The sequence below is a fragment of the Rhinatrema bivittatum genome, chromosome 15, assembly GCF_901001135.1.
Source record: "Rhinatrema bivittatum chromosome 15, aRhiBiv1.1, whole genome shotgun sequence".
NCBI lineage: Eukaryota > Metazoa > Chordata > Amphibia > Gymnophiona > Rhinatrematidae > Rhinatrema > Rhinatrema bivittatum.
The window spans coordinates 9,796,043-9,810,583 of record NC_042629.1 but is presented as its reverse complement, the minus strand read 5'-3'; positions in this window follow the sequence as shown (position 1 = coordinate 9,810,583).

The following is a 14,541-nucleotide window of genomic DNA, read 5'->3' as shown; positions in this document are numbered from 1 at the left end:
AGCGTTTCAAACCTTTTTATTGGAACGATGGACAGATTTTGCAACCCTAAATGCCCAACATAGCAGTGATCCAGTACTGTTCTGGAACACTGCTAAAGCTGTCCTTAGGGGAGATATTATCTCGTATATATCACATCGGAAAAAAGTGCTAAATAATAAATTATTGACCCTGACAAAGAAATTGCAACAGGCTAAAGGGGCACTAAATCGTTCTTGCACATCAGTAACCAAGAGTGATTATAGAACCATTCAATCAGCTTTGAACTCGCTGCTACACCAGAGGGCTAAACACAGCATTCTATATCACCAACATAGGCTCTATAGATATGGTAACAAATCTGGGAAGCTTCTGGCCAACTTAGTTAAGTCTAATAGAGGGTCCCGGCATATCACGGCTCTTCGTACGCCACAAGGCCACATAGTTCATGAAACCCCTAAAATCCTAAAAGTTTTTCGGGATTATTATGCGGCATTGTATCGGGCTGAGGGCTGGGACTCAAGTCAATGGGACTCATTTAGTGCTGCGTTAAACCTCCCTATCCTGACCCAGGCTCAGCAAGAGGGGCTTAACCGACCCATTACGGAGGATGAGGTTCGACAGGTTATTCGGAGTTCCCCAAGGTTTAAGGCCCCAGGGCCGGATGGATATAGTGCAGACTTTTATAGGTGTCTTTCAGAGCCCCTCTCCCCCTTGTTGCCATTAGTTTTTACAGCACTAATCTTGAAGGGAAGTTTTCCGGTGCATGGGAATAGGGCCCACATCACTCTAATTCCCAAGCCTGGGAAGGATACCCTGCACCCTGCTTCCTATCGCCCTATCTCTTTATTAGATGTGGACCATAAACTGTTGGCGAAAATTATGGCAGATAGATTGAGTGCCGTTTTGCCACAGATGATTCAACCGGGCCAAGTAGGCTTTGTGAAAAAACGCTATGCCTTGACTAATATCCGGAAGCTAACAATTGCTATGGATCTCTGCACCAGACACAATATTCCCTTCCTCATTGCTAGTCTAGATGCAGAGAAGGCTTTCGACCGGGTGGAATGGGGGTTTATGTTTGCCCTATTGAGAGACATGGGATTTGGAGGTTTTTTCTATCAAGCCTTGCAACTCCTATACTCGGGCCCGGTTGCCTCGTTAATGGTGAATGGTCAAATTTCCCCTGAATTCCAGGTCTTTCGGGGTACCCGACAGGGCTGTCCCTTATCCCCTCTCCTTTTTCTCTTGACCCTGGAGCCTCTATTACTGGCTATTCAAACGTTCCGAGCGATCCGAGGGGTGTTATTTCAGGCGCCGGGGAAAAAGGAGATTTTCAAATATGCCGCGTTTGCGGATGATCTCTTGGTATTCCTTACTAATCCAAGAGACTCCTTGCCGGCCCTTTTGGAGGTGGTTAGGGACTATGGTGGTATTTCGGGTTTTCGCATTAATTGGGAGAAATCAGAGGCCATGGGATTCCCGATGTCTATACAGGAGCAGTGGGAGGGCCCTTTCCCACTGCACTGGGCGAACGGTGTAATAAAATATTTGGGGATTGATATAGCCTTAGATTTACTTAAGTTATACGACTTAAACATCCAAAAATTACTGAGACTCACGAGAGATAAGCTCAAACTCTGGAAAAGCCTCCCTCTTTCCGTAGGGGGGCGAGTTAATTTGTTTAAGATGATCATACTACCTAAATGGTTGTATGTGTTGCAGAACCTACCTCTTATTCTAAAACGTAACGATTTGGCCGCCCTTCAACAGATGATGCGGGCATTTCTTTGGCAGGGGAAAAAGGAGCGCATACCATTGTCCTGGCTTATGTTGCGTTGGGGAGCAGGGGGAATGGGAGTTCCCGACCTTCAGTCTTATTGTGTGGCGGCCAACCTCCGGATTGTTAGGGAATGGATATTGGGAATCCCCTTTTGTACTGACTTGGTGGCTGAATCCACATTGGTGGCCCCCTTCGCGTTGACCTATGTACTGATGGGGCCGGGGAAGGAGCTACCGTCTGCAATCTCTCGGAATCCACTGGTTGTCCCGTTTCGAAAATCCTGGCAATACCTTACAAAGAAGTTGGGACTGCCTCGATGTAACTCTTACCTTCTCCCAGTTCAGGGCAACCCAGAGTTTTTACCAGGATCCCAAGATGTTAGTCTGCGGGGATGGGCCTCGAAGGGTATCACTCATTTGGGGCACTTGGTGAACCCGGAAGGGATACTAATGCCATTCCCCACAGTACAACGTATATATGGTTTGACCCGGGTCCAGTTCTTTGGGTATCTACAAATCCGACATTACATATTATCATTGCAGATTGGTACTCAGACTTCCACACATTTAGCGGCGTTAGAATCCTTTTTTCAGTTGGGAAGGGAGCGGCCATTATCTCTCTCGACATATTATAGGGCTCTTCAACGAGGTATGTCACAGCGTACCTATGAGACTTCAGTAGAGCGTTGGACCAAAGATGGAGTATTCACGGTTACAGTGGCAATCTTCTCTGCATGTATGGGGAATTTAAAAAGGTCCAGTGAAAATATGTATTACCGGGAAATGCAATACAAGTTTCTGCGGAGGGCCTTTGTCTCTCCACAGGTTGCGTGGAGAGCGCGGCTCATAACAGATTCGACATGCCCTCGTTGTCACCTTGCAATTGGCACTTTGTCTCACGCATTCTGGGCTTGTCCCCTTGTTCAACAGTTCTGGCAGAAAATTGTAAATTACTTACAACGCCTCCTGAAAATACGTTTTCAAGTTACCCCGCAGCTAATTCTTTTTGATTGCATTCCCCAGTCGGTTATAAGAAAAGCGGGATTGAGAACTCTGATTAAAAAGGCCTGGCTGGTGGGGAAAAAAGTTATTCTACTTAATTGGTTGGAGATATCAGCACCATCGTATTGGACTTGGCGTAATCATTTTCATCGAATGATGTATATGGACAGTTTTACTTCTAAGTTGTCGCCAACACACCGAAGACTTTTCTTGGAGACCTGGGAGGTATATGTGCAGACTTTGCCACATCGGGCTCGCAGCTTGATCCTCAATGCCTGATGTTGTTTGTTCTTCTTTTTTTGTTTTTTGGGTTAGTGATAGACCCATGCCTTCAATGTTATGATTGGACTCTAGTATACATGGATGTCTCAACTGGTTTGTCAGCCAGGCCTTGGGTAGGGGATGGGGGGGGGGAAGGGGGGTAAAGGGGGAGAAGCGGGACTGGGAGGTTTGGAGAGGGTGAGGGTTTGGGGATAAGCATACTGGACTCCTGTTCCTTCTTGTTTAAGCAGAGCTAGCCCGCTATAGTTGTTCAATATGTCAGACTGGGGGAGGTATCAGAGTGCAGCCTCTCCTAGTTTGTTGGCGACATGAGTATTCTCTAGGGTGGCTCTAGAGATGTCTTAGACACAGTTATAGATATCTGGAAGGGGGAAAATTGAGGAGTGTTTCCTTATGGTTCTGTGATTTGTGTCATCAATATCGTTTGCTGTATTATGTTTGCTTGTCTGTTATCGGCAAAGTTTCATATTGTGTCTGAGGATCACTCAATAAAAATTGTATTACAAAAAAAAAAAAATATATATATATCCAAATCAAGAAACCTGCAAGGGAGTCGGTTGGACCATTAGATGACTGAGGGGTTAAAGGGGCTCTTAGGGAAGATAAGGCCATTGCAGAAAGACTAAATGAATTATTTGCTTCCGTGTTTACTAATGAGGATGTTGGGGAAATACCAGTTCCGGAGATGGTTTTCAGGGTTGATGAGTCAGACAAACTGAACGAAATCACTGTGAACCTGGAAGATGTAGTAGGCCAGATTTACAAACTAAAGAGTAGGAAATCATCTGGACCGGATGGTATGCATCCTAGGGTACTAAAGGAACTCAAATATGAAATTTCTGATCTATTAGTTAAAATTTGTAACCTATCATTAAAATCATCCATTGTACCTGAAGACTGGAGGGTGGCCAATGTAACCCCAATATTTAAAAAAGGCTCCAGGGGCAATCCGGGTAACTATAGACCAGTGAGCCTAACTTCAGTGCCAGGAAAAATAGTGGAAACTATTCTCAAGATCAAAATCGTAAAGCATATAGAAAGACATGATTTAATGGAACACAGTCAACACGGATTTACCCAAGGGAAGTCTTGCCTAACAAATCTGCTTCACTTTTTTGAAGGGGTTAATAAACATGTGGATAAAGGTGAACCTGAAGAGTGGAGATGTAGATGTAGTGTATTTGGATTTTCAGAAGGCGTTTGACAAAGTCCCTCATGAGAGGCTTCTACGAAAACTAAAAAGTCATGGGATAGGAGGCGATGTCCTTTCGTGGATTACAAACTGGTTAAAAGACAGGAAACAGAGAGTAAGACTAAATGGTCAATTTTCTCAGTTGAAAAGGGTAAACAGTGGAATGCCTCAGGGATCTGTACTTGGACCGGTGCTTTTCAATATATATATATAAATGATCTGGAAAGGAATACGACGAGTGACGTTATCAAATTTGCAGATGACACAAAATTATTCAGAGTAGTTAAATCATAAGCAGACTGTGATACATTACAGGAGGACCTTGCAAGACTGGAAGATTGGGCATCCAAATGGCAGATGAAATTTAATGTGGACAAGTGCAAGGTGTTGCATATAGGGAAAAATAACCCTTGCTGTAGTTACACGATGTTAGGTTCCATATTAGGAGTTAGCACCCAGGAAAAGGATCTAGGCATCATAGTGGATAATACTTTAAAATCGTCGGCTCAGTGTGCTGCAGCAGTCAAAAAAGCAAACAGAATGTTAGGAATTATTAGGAAGGGAATGGTTAATAAAATGGAAAATGTCATAATGCCTCTATATCGCTCCATGGTGAGACCACACCTTGAATACTGTGTACAATTCTGGTCGCCGCATCTCAAAAAAGATATAGTTGCGATGGAAAAGGTACAGAGAAGGGCAACCAAAATGATAACGGGGATGAAACAGCTCCCCTATGAGGAAAAGCTGAAGAGATTAGGGCTGTTCAGCTTGGAGAAGAGACGGCTGAGGGGGGATATGATAGAGGGCTTTAAGATCATGAGAGGTCTTGAACGAGTAGATGTGACTTGGTTATTTACACTTTCGAATAATTGAAGGTCTAGGGGGCATTCCATGAAGTTAGCAAGTAGCACATTTAAGACTAATCGGAGAAAATTCTTTTTCACTCAACGCACAATAAAGCTCTGGAATTTGTTGCCAGAGGATGTGGTTAGTGCAGTTAGTGTAGCTGGGTTCAAAAAAGGTTTGGATAAGTTCTTGGAGGAGAAGTCCATTAACGGCTATTAATCAAGTTTTCTTAGGGAATAGCCACTGCTATTAATTGCATCAGTAACATGGGATCTTCTTAGTGTTTGGATAATTGCCAGATTCTTGTGGCCTGGTTTGGCCTCTGTTGGATACAGGATGCTGGGCTTGATGGACCCTTGGTCTGACCCAGCATGGCAATTTCTTATGTTCTTAAATATTGATTAGTGTTGCTGAGAAGGCTGAACCTTGAGGGATACCTGATTCGCATTGGAAAGTGTCAGATTTATGGTTGCCCAGTTTGACTTGGAATGTTCTGTTAGAACAAAATTAAGAGAACCTCTTGAGTACCATATCATCGATCCCAATGCTTCTCATTTGATGGCATAACTGATTATGGTCCACTGTGTCAAAAGCGGCTGTTAGGTCAATTAGTACAAGACAGTAAGATTTGTCTATATTTAAGAGAAGTAATGACTCAGTTGAGTGATGTTTACTAAATCCAAATTGATTTGGTTATAGAATGTTTTGGTCTTCCAAACAGTGTTTTACAAGTTGTGATAACACTGCTTTCTCAAGAACTTTTGCTAGAAATGGCAAATTGGATATTGGATGATAGTTATCCCAATCATCAATTCTACCAGACTTATTTTTTAAGGATCGTTTTTATCACCAATTGTTTTAATCACTGTGGCATAATTCCTTCTGATAGTGAATGATTGATTAGGGATGTGATTGTTGGAGTGATTACTTGTACTTGTTTTAAGGAACTGGCTGGTATTGGGTAATAGGGATGTGAATCGTTTTTTGACGATTTAAAAAATAGTAAGATATTTTTTAAATCGTCAAACATCGTTAGAGTCGCGATACAATACAAATTCCCCGATTTATCGTCAAAAATCGTTAAATCGGGCACGGGAATTATTTGGGGGGAGGGTGGGAAAACCGGCACACCAAAACAACCCCTATACCACCCCGACCCTTTAAAACTAATCCCTTACCCTCCCCCACCCTCCCGAACCCCCCCAAAATGTTAAAATACCTTGTGGTCCAGTGGGGGGGGTCCCAGCGCGATCTCCCACTCTCGGGCCATTGGCACCATTTTGGCTGCCACTAATATAAATGGCGCGATGGCCCGATAAAAAAAAACCCACCCGACCCTTTAAACCGATCCCCTTAGCCTCTCCCACCCTCCTGACCCCCCCCTCCAAAAACCTTTTAAAATTACCTGGTGGTCCAGGGGGGCGCGGGGAGCGATCTCCCGCTCTCGGGCCATCGACTGCCACTCATAAAGATGGCGCCGATGGCCCTTTGCCCTTACCATGTGACAGGGTATCCATGCCATTGGCCGGCCCCTGTCACATGGTAGGAGCACTGGATGGCCGTATTGCCAATATTCAAAATGGCGCCGGCGCTACCTTTGCCCTCACTATGTCATAGGGGCCGACAGTCGGCCCCTGTGACATAGTGAGGGCAAAGGTAACGCCGGCGCCATTTTGACTACTGGCAATACGGCCCGAGTGCAGGAGGTCACTCCCGGACCCCCGCTGGACTTTTGGCAAGTCTTGTGGGGGTCAGGAGGCCCCCCGAAGCTAGCCAAAAGCCCCTGGGTGTCCAGCGGGGGTCTGGCAGCGATCTCCTGCACTCAGGCTGTATTGCCAGTATTCAAAATGGCGCTGGCGCTACCTTTGCCCTGTCACATGGTAAGGGCAAAGGGCCTCGGTGCCATTTTTATTAATGCAGCTGATGGCCTGGGAACGGGAGATCGTTCCCCGTGGCCCCCCTGGACCACCAGGTATGTGTAAAAAGTTTGGGGGGAGGGGTCGGGAGAGTGGGGGAGGCTAAGGGGGTAATTTTAAAAGGTCGGGGTGGGGTTTTTTTTTTTTTTTTTTTTATCGGCGCGGGCCTCACTAAAAAAAATTAGTGATGTGAATTGGAATTGGAACAGATTCCAATTCACATCTCTAACGATCAGATTCCCCCCCACCCCCCCCCCCAGCCGAACCCGATCGCTAAAACGATCGGGCACACGATTCACATCCCTATTGGGTAACATGGGTAAGTAGCAGATTTAATTTTATTAATGATTTGACTAATTTCTAGCTTCGATACTCTGTTGAATGTGAAGCACTTTACCAAGTTATTTGTGTCTTCATGTGTTTTTGTTGGGGAACAGGTAGTGAATTGTTTTTTCAACTTGATTTTGTCTAAGAGTACGGTGGCATATTCATTGCAGGAGGCATTTGTGAAGCTATAGTTTCTGAAGATGGAAGATTTTGGATCTTTAATTAAATGTTTAACAATCTCAAATAGAAGTTTATAATTAAAGATAACCCTGTGAATCTATTTGGCATAATAATCTTTTTTTGCTTTATTGGTTAGTGTATGGTATTTTTTAAGGAAAGATTTGTATTTACCTAGGGATTCAGCAGACAGGCATTTCTGCCATTGTTTCTCTAATAATTTGTTTAATTGTTCAATCTGTTTGATGTAATTTTCTGTTCCTTGTTCTGTGTAAACCGAAGTGGTATGCACTAGTGCATGAACTCCGGTATATAAAAGCCTTTAAATAAATAAATAAATAAATAAATAAATAAATAAATAAATAAATAAATAAATAATATTCTAAGGTTCTGTTTAGTTCTTCTTAATTCATCATTGGAGTTATTCTTTTCTTTGTGAATAATTTTCATCGGAATAGGGCAAAGGTTTTCAGCTATGTCATTGACAATTTTATCCCATGAATCAAATGCCATTGTAGAATTTGTTAAGTTTATTTCATAGATCTTAATTTCTATTGCTTCCATAGAAACATAGAAATGACGGCAGAAGAAGACCAAACGGCCCATCCAGTCTGCCCAGCAAGCTTCACACATTTTTTCTCTCATACTTGTCTGTTTCTTTTAGCTCTTGGTTCTATTTCCCTTCCTCCCCCACCATTAATGTAGAGAGCAGTGATGGAGCTGCATCCAAGTGAAATATCTAGCTTGATTAGTTAGGGGGTAGTAGGGGTAGTAACCGCCGCAATAAGCAAGCTACACCCATGCTTATTTGTTTTAACCCAGACTATGTTATACAGCCCTTATTGGTTGTTTTTCTTCTCCCCTGCCGTTGAAGCAGAGAGGTATGCTGGATATGCATCTAAAGTGAAGTATCAGGCACATTTGGTTTGGGGTAGTAACCGCCGTAACAAGCCAGCTACTCCCCGCTTTGTGAGTGTGAATCCTTTTTTCTTCTCCCCTGCCGTTGAAGCTATGCTGGGTATGCGTGAAGTATCAGTTTTTCTTCTCCCCTGCCGTTGGAGCAGAGAGCTATGCTGGATGTGCATCGAAAGTGAAGTATCAGGCACATTTGGTTTGGGGTAGTAACCGCCGTAACAAGCCAGCTACTCCCGGCTTTGTGAGTGCAAATCCTTTTTTCCACATTTCCTCTTGCTGTTGAAGCTTAGAGTGATGTTGGAGTCACAGTAACCATGTGTATGTTTATTGAATAAGGGTATTGTGTCCAGGCAGTAGCCATCATTCTGGCGAGTCACCCACTCTTCATTGGCGGCCTCTTGACTTTATGGATCCACAGTGTTTATCCCACGCCCCTTTGAAGTCCTTCACAGTTCTGGTCTTCACCACTTCCTCCGGAAGGGCATTCCAGGCATCCACCACCCTCTCCGTGAAGAAATACTTCCTGACATTGGTTCTGAATCTTCCTCCCTGGAGCTTCAAATCGTGACCCCTGGTTCTGCTGATTTTTTTCTTATGGTAAAGGTTTGTCGTTGCCTTTGGATCATTAAAACCTTTCAAGTATCTGAAAGTCTGTATCATATCTCCTCTGCTCCTCCTTTCCTCCAGGGTGTACATATTTAGATTCTTCAATCTCTCCTCGTACGTCATCCGATGAAGATCCTCCACCTTCCTGGTCGCCCTTCTCTGTACCGCTTCCAACTTGTCTTTGTCTTTTTGTAGATACGGTCTCCAGAACTGAACACAGTACTCCAGGTGAGGCCTCACCAAGGACCTGTACAAGGGAATAATCACTTCCCTTTTCTTACTCGATATTCCTCTCTCTATGCAGCCCAGCATTCTTCTGGCTTTTGCTATCGCCTTGTCGCATTGTTTCGCAGACTTCATATCATTAGACACTATCACCCCAAGGTCCCTCTCCTGCTCCGTGCACATCAGCCTTTCCCCCCCCCCATCGAATACAGTTCATTCGGATTTCCACTCCCCATATGCATGACTTTGCACTTCTTGGCATTGAATCTCAGCTGCCATATCTTCGACCACTCTTCCAGTTTCCTTAGATCCCGTCTCATTCTCTCCACTCCTTCCGGCGTGTCCACTCTGTTGCAGATCTTAGTGTCATCCGCAAAAAGACAAACCTTACCTTCTATCCCGTCTGCAATGTCGCTCACAAAGATATTGAACAGGACCGGTCCCAACACCGATCCTTGCGGTACACCACTTAAAACCGCTCTCTCTTCAGAGAAGGTTCCATTTACCATCACACATTGTCTTCTGTCCGTCAACCAATTTGCAATCCAGGTCACCACCTCGGCACTCACTCCCAAGCTTCTCATTTTATTGACCAGTCTCCTGTGCGGAACCGTATCAAAAGCTTTGCTGAAATCCAAGTATATGATATCGAGTGCTCTTCCTCGATCCAATTCCTTGGTTACCCAGTCAAAAAAGTCAATCAGATTTGTTTGACAGGATCTTCCCCTGGTGAATCCATGTTGCCTCTGGTCCATCAATTCTCCAGACTGTAGATAGTTCACTATTCTCTCTTTCAGCAGTGACTCCATTACTTTTCCCACCACCGAAGTGAGGCTAACCGGTCTGTAGTTGCCAGCCTCCTCCCTGTTCCCACTCTTGTGAAGCGGGACCACCACCGCTCTTCTCCAATCACTCGGCACCACTCCCGTTTCAAGGGATCTATTGAACAGGTCACACAGCGGACCCGCCAGAACATCTCTGAGCTCCCTCAATATCCTTGGATGAATCCCATCAGGCCCCATGGCTTTGTCCACTTTCAAGTTCTTCCATCTCTATCTTTTTCCTGAAGGTAAATGTAAGCTTATTATCCATCCTATTATTGATTTGGTTAGTGAAGGCTATTTCTGTTCTGTGATTGGACCAGTGTGAGAAGTATTGATTATGCAATTACTTGTATTAAAGAATATTAGGTCTAGTGTGTGTCTCGCTTTGTGAGTGGTTTTTGAGATGAACTGTGACCATCCCAGGGCTTCCATTGCTTCTAAAAACATTTCACAGGCTAAGGTTCTTGGAGTTTTGTCTACATGGAGGTTAAAGTCTCTTACAATTACTGTAGAGTCTGGAGAAGGAAACACCTTAGTGAATAATTCAATTTGTGGTGAGCAATCTTTTTGTTGTAAACCTGGAGGACAGTAGACCAGTCCTATGTTTAGCATGTGAGATTTTAGGATTGCCACTTCATAGGGTGGGTTAATCTGTACTTTGCAAGGTACTAGTTTCTTTTTACTGATAATTAATAGATGCTTAGGTCTAGGAAAGTGAAATACTTCATAGTTAGGGTGGGAAATGTGGTTAAGTATTACATTATCTTTCTCAGTCAGCCAGGTTTCAGAAAAGCAAAAAATAGAGGGCTGTAAATCTTCTAGCAGGTCATTAATCAATGGGATTTTTTTAAAATATAGATTGAACCTTTAATAGTAGCAGAGTAAACATTAATCAGGAGGAGGCAGTGGAAGAGGTAGTACTTAATGCTGATAGACCATGGTTGTGGTCTTTGTTTGCTTCATACTTGTAGTTCTTCTGAGATCTCCATATACAATAAAAATGTAGGCATGACAAGCTTTCAAGAGCTGTGCACAAAATAAACAGTGTTGCCTGAATATACAAGTAATCTGTAGGCTAAGTTATAGCATTAGTGCCAGTTTTCAAAGCTGTAAAGAGATCTCAAGTAAGAAGATGAAGAGAGGTGTTGAAAGAGGGGGAATGCTAGGAGATACCACAGTCTCAATTCAACAATGGATATTTACAGACATCATTCTGTATATAGAAAACCAACTGACAGATGAAGTTACCTTCTCAGCACTGGAAACCAGGAGATAAAGATCCACAAGGCCTGATGAGGTTCCTCGGCCAGAACACCACATTAATTGGGAATCATCCAATATCTAATACATTGATTCGTTTACAGTGTAATTTCCCACTACCATAAAATAAATCTCATTAAAAATACTTTTGGCTGGAATTTTGGCCTTTTGAGAAACCTATAAATATCTTGCAAATGGAAAGATGCTAATGAGAAAATACAATTAGCAAATGAGTGTACAAATTATAATACTGGTTCTGTATGATTTGTGCTTAGTTTAGTCCTTTGTAAATGGTTTTGAAGCTAAACCAAGACACTTTAGAACAGCTCCTAAATAGTTTTCTACCTGTATTGTGCCAGAAAACCTCAAAAAATTATACAAAGTAAAGCAACCCATGTAAACTCTTTGAGCAGGATAACCTTGACTATTTCATTACAGAGTAGCCAATGAAGAGATGCTGCCAGCCTTATATTAATTACATGCTCTGTGTGTGCTTATGATGTCCAACCTAAGGAAAGCAATTTTGTCTTTTATTTAGGGTGGCTGAATGATGCACATATTAGTATAATGGGTAACACGCTGAGATGCTAATGGACTTCCTGCAGGCTCTCTCTTTATGGATAAACTAATTTTTATATCATTTGCATGATTCCCCATCTCGCTGGAACCCCTTGTCCTGCTTTTAAGTCTTTTCAAAAGATTTTCATCTACAGCACAGCAAAATAAACTTCAGAATATTCTCTTCCAAACTAATCACACGACTTTCCTGGGAATATACAAAGTTAATAAAATAACATAAATGTAAGTTTAAATGGACCTTGAAAAACTCTTTCTGAAAATAATCTATGAGTTCACAAGAAAAAAACAGTTTTAAAAAGGTGGCTGGATTTATTTTTTTTATGGGTGAAAAAGAGGAAAAATAGTTTCATGATGAAAATATTCCCTGTTTTAGGTTTGTTAGAAACTGGGGAACCTTTTAGGCAAGGGAGGAGTCTTTTCTGAAGGGATGGGCTCCTCCTTAACTAGAGTGGAACCAGGCTACTGGCACTACCCTTTAAAGAGGAGATAGTTCACCTTTTAAACTAGATGATGGGGAAAGCAGACATGGGCCTGGATTTTCTAAAATCACAGAGCTTTGTGAATCGCATGGTAACGGGGGTGGGGGCGAAGTGGGGGGGGCGGGCCTGTGAAAGCTGGCAGCGATCGCACTACCGCGGTGTTATCGCTGCCAGCTTTCACACCCAATAGTGCCACTGTGAAAGGTGGTGCTATTGGGCGCACTACTGGCGGCGATAAGGGGTCTTACATTTTTGCCGTCAGCAAAATTTCCGTGGCATCCGCCCCGACACCACCCCGACTCCTCCTCTTCCGGTCTGGATGCCGCCCTGACTCTGCCCTGACTCCACCCCTATCTAGCTATCGCACACAAAAAGGGACTTTTCGCGTGCGATAGGGATAGAAAATGATCCCCATGGTTTGGAATGATGTACCTTTGAAGGATACTAATAAAACAGGGAAGTTAGGGCATCCCGATAGAAAGGTGGCAAAAGTAGCTCAGGTGCCTTTAAGAAAAAAGCAGACAGAGCAGAAAGATTCCAAATTACCTCAGTTGACTGATGAGCAGTTTGTTAATACAAACAAAAACATACTTTGACATGTCTGTATACTAATGCTGAATGTCTAAAAAATAAGATGGGGGAATTAGAGTGTATAGCACTGGATGAAGAGGTAGATTGGCATCTCAGAGAGCTTGTAGGAGGAGGATAACCAATGGGACACTGAGATACCAGGGTACAAATGATATCAAAATGATAGGATGGATCAACTTGGTAGAGGGGTGGCACTATTTGTTAAAGAGAGCATTGAGAAAGAGGATAAAAGTTCTGCAGGAAACAAAATGCAATGTTGAATCTTTATGGTTAGAAATTCCAAATGAGAAGAGGAATAGAGTAACAATGGAGGTGTATTACCATCCACCAAGCCAGAATGAGCAAAGTCAGTGGTGAAATGCTAACAGAAATTAAGGAAGCTAACAAAATTAGCAACATGGTAATAATGGGTGATTTCAATTACTCCAGTATTCACTGGGTAAATGTCACATCAAATGCTAAGAAGATAAAATTTCTAGACGAAATAATTGATTGCTTCATGGAGTAGCTTGAACAAGAACTGACAAGAAGGAAAGCTATTTTAGACCTAATCCTTAGTAGAACACATGATTTTGTGTGAGAGGTGATGGTGTTGGGGGCCACACGACAGTGATCATAACATGATCAAATTTGACTTCATAACTGGAGGGAGCACCCTAAGAAAATCTAACACAACAGCATTTAAAAGGGAGAGTATGAAAAAAAAGGAGGAAAATAGGAAAAAAGTGAAAGAAGCAACTGCAAAGGTTGTTTACATCAGGCATGGACCTTGTTTAAAAATACCATCTTGGAAGCCTAGATCAGATGTATTCCAAGTATTAAAAAAAAGGTGGAAGGAAAGCTAAATAACTAGTTAAAAGAGGAGGTGAGAGAGACTATTCTAGTAAAAAGAATATCTTTCAAAAAATGGAATCTGAATGATGAAACAGAAAACAGAATACGAGTACTGGCAAGTTTGATGTAAAGCATTGATAAGAAAGGCAAAGACAGAATTTGAAAAGAAACTTGCTATGGAAACAAAAACTCATAATAAATGGTTTTTCAGGTACATTTGAAGGAAAAAGCCTGTGGTGAGGGAGTCAGCTGGACCAATAGATGATCAAGGGGTGAAAGGGGCACTAAGGGAGGACAAGACCATGGCAGAGAGATTACTACTACTTAACATGTCTATAGTGCTATACGACATACACAGCACTGTACAAACAGAAAAAGACAGTCTCTGCTCAACAGTGCTTACAATCTAATAAGACAAACATACAGGACAAGAGACTTGGGTATTTAATTGTTCTAAACTATTATGAAGTGGACCCTTATTATTTTTATTTATTTATTTTTAATTTTATTTGTTTTTTTTTATATACCGAAGTTCTAGTAGGGACTACAAATCACTCCGGTTTACATAAAACGAAGAACTGCTCAACAGATAGCGGAGCTTTACATGGAACCGTATAACATATGGAACAGTATAACTGGTTGACAATTTAAGCTGAAGAAAGGTGACCAGGATGTAAGTTGAAATCCTTTCTTGAGGAGGCGAGACTGGACAACACTGAAACCC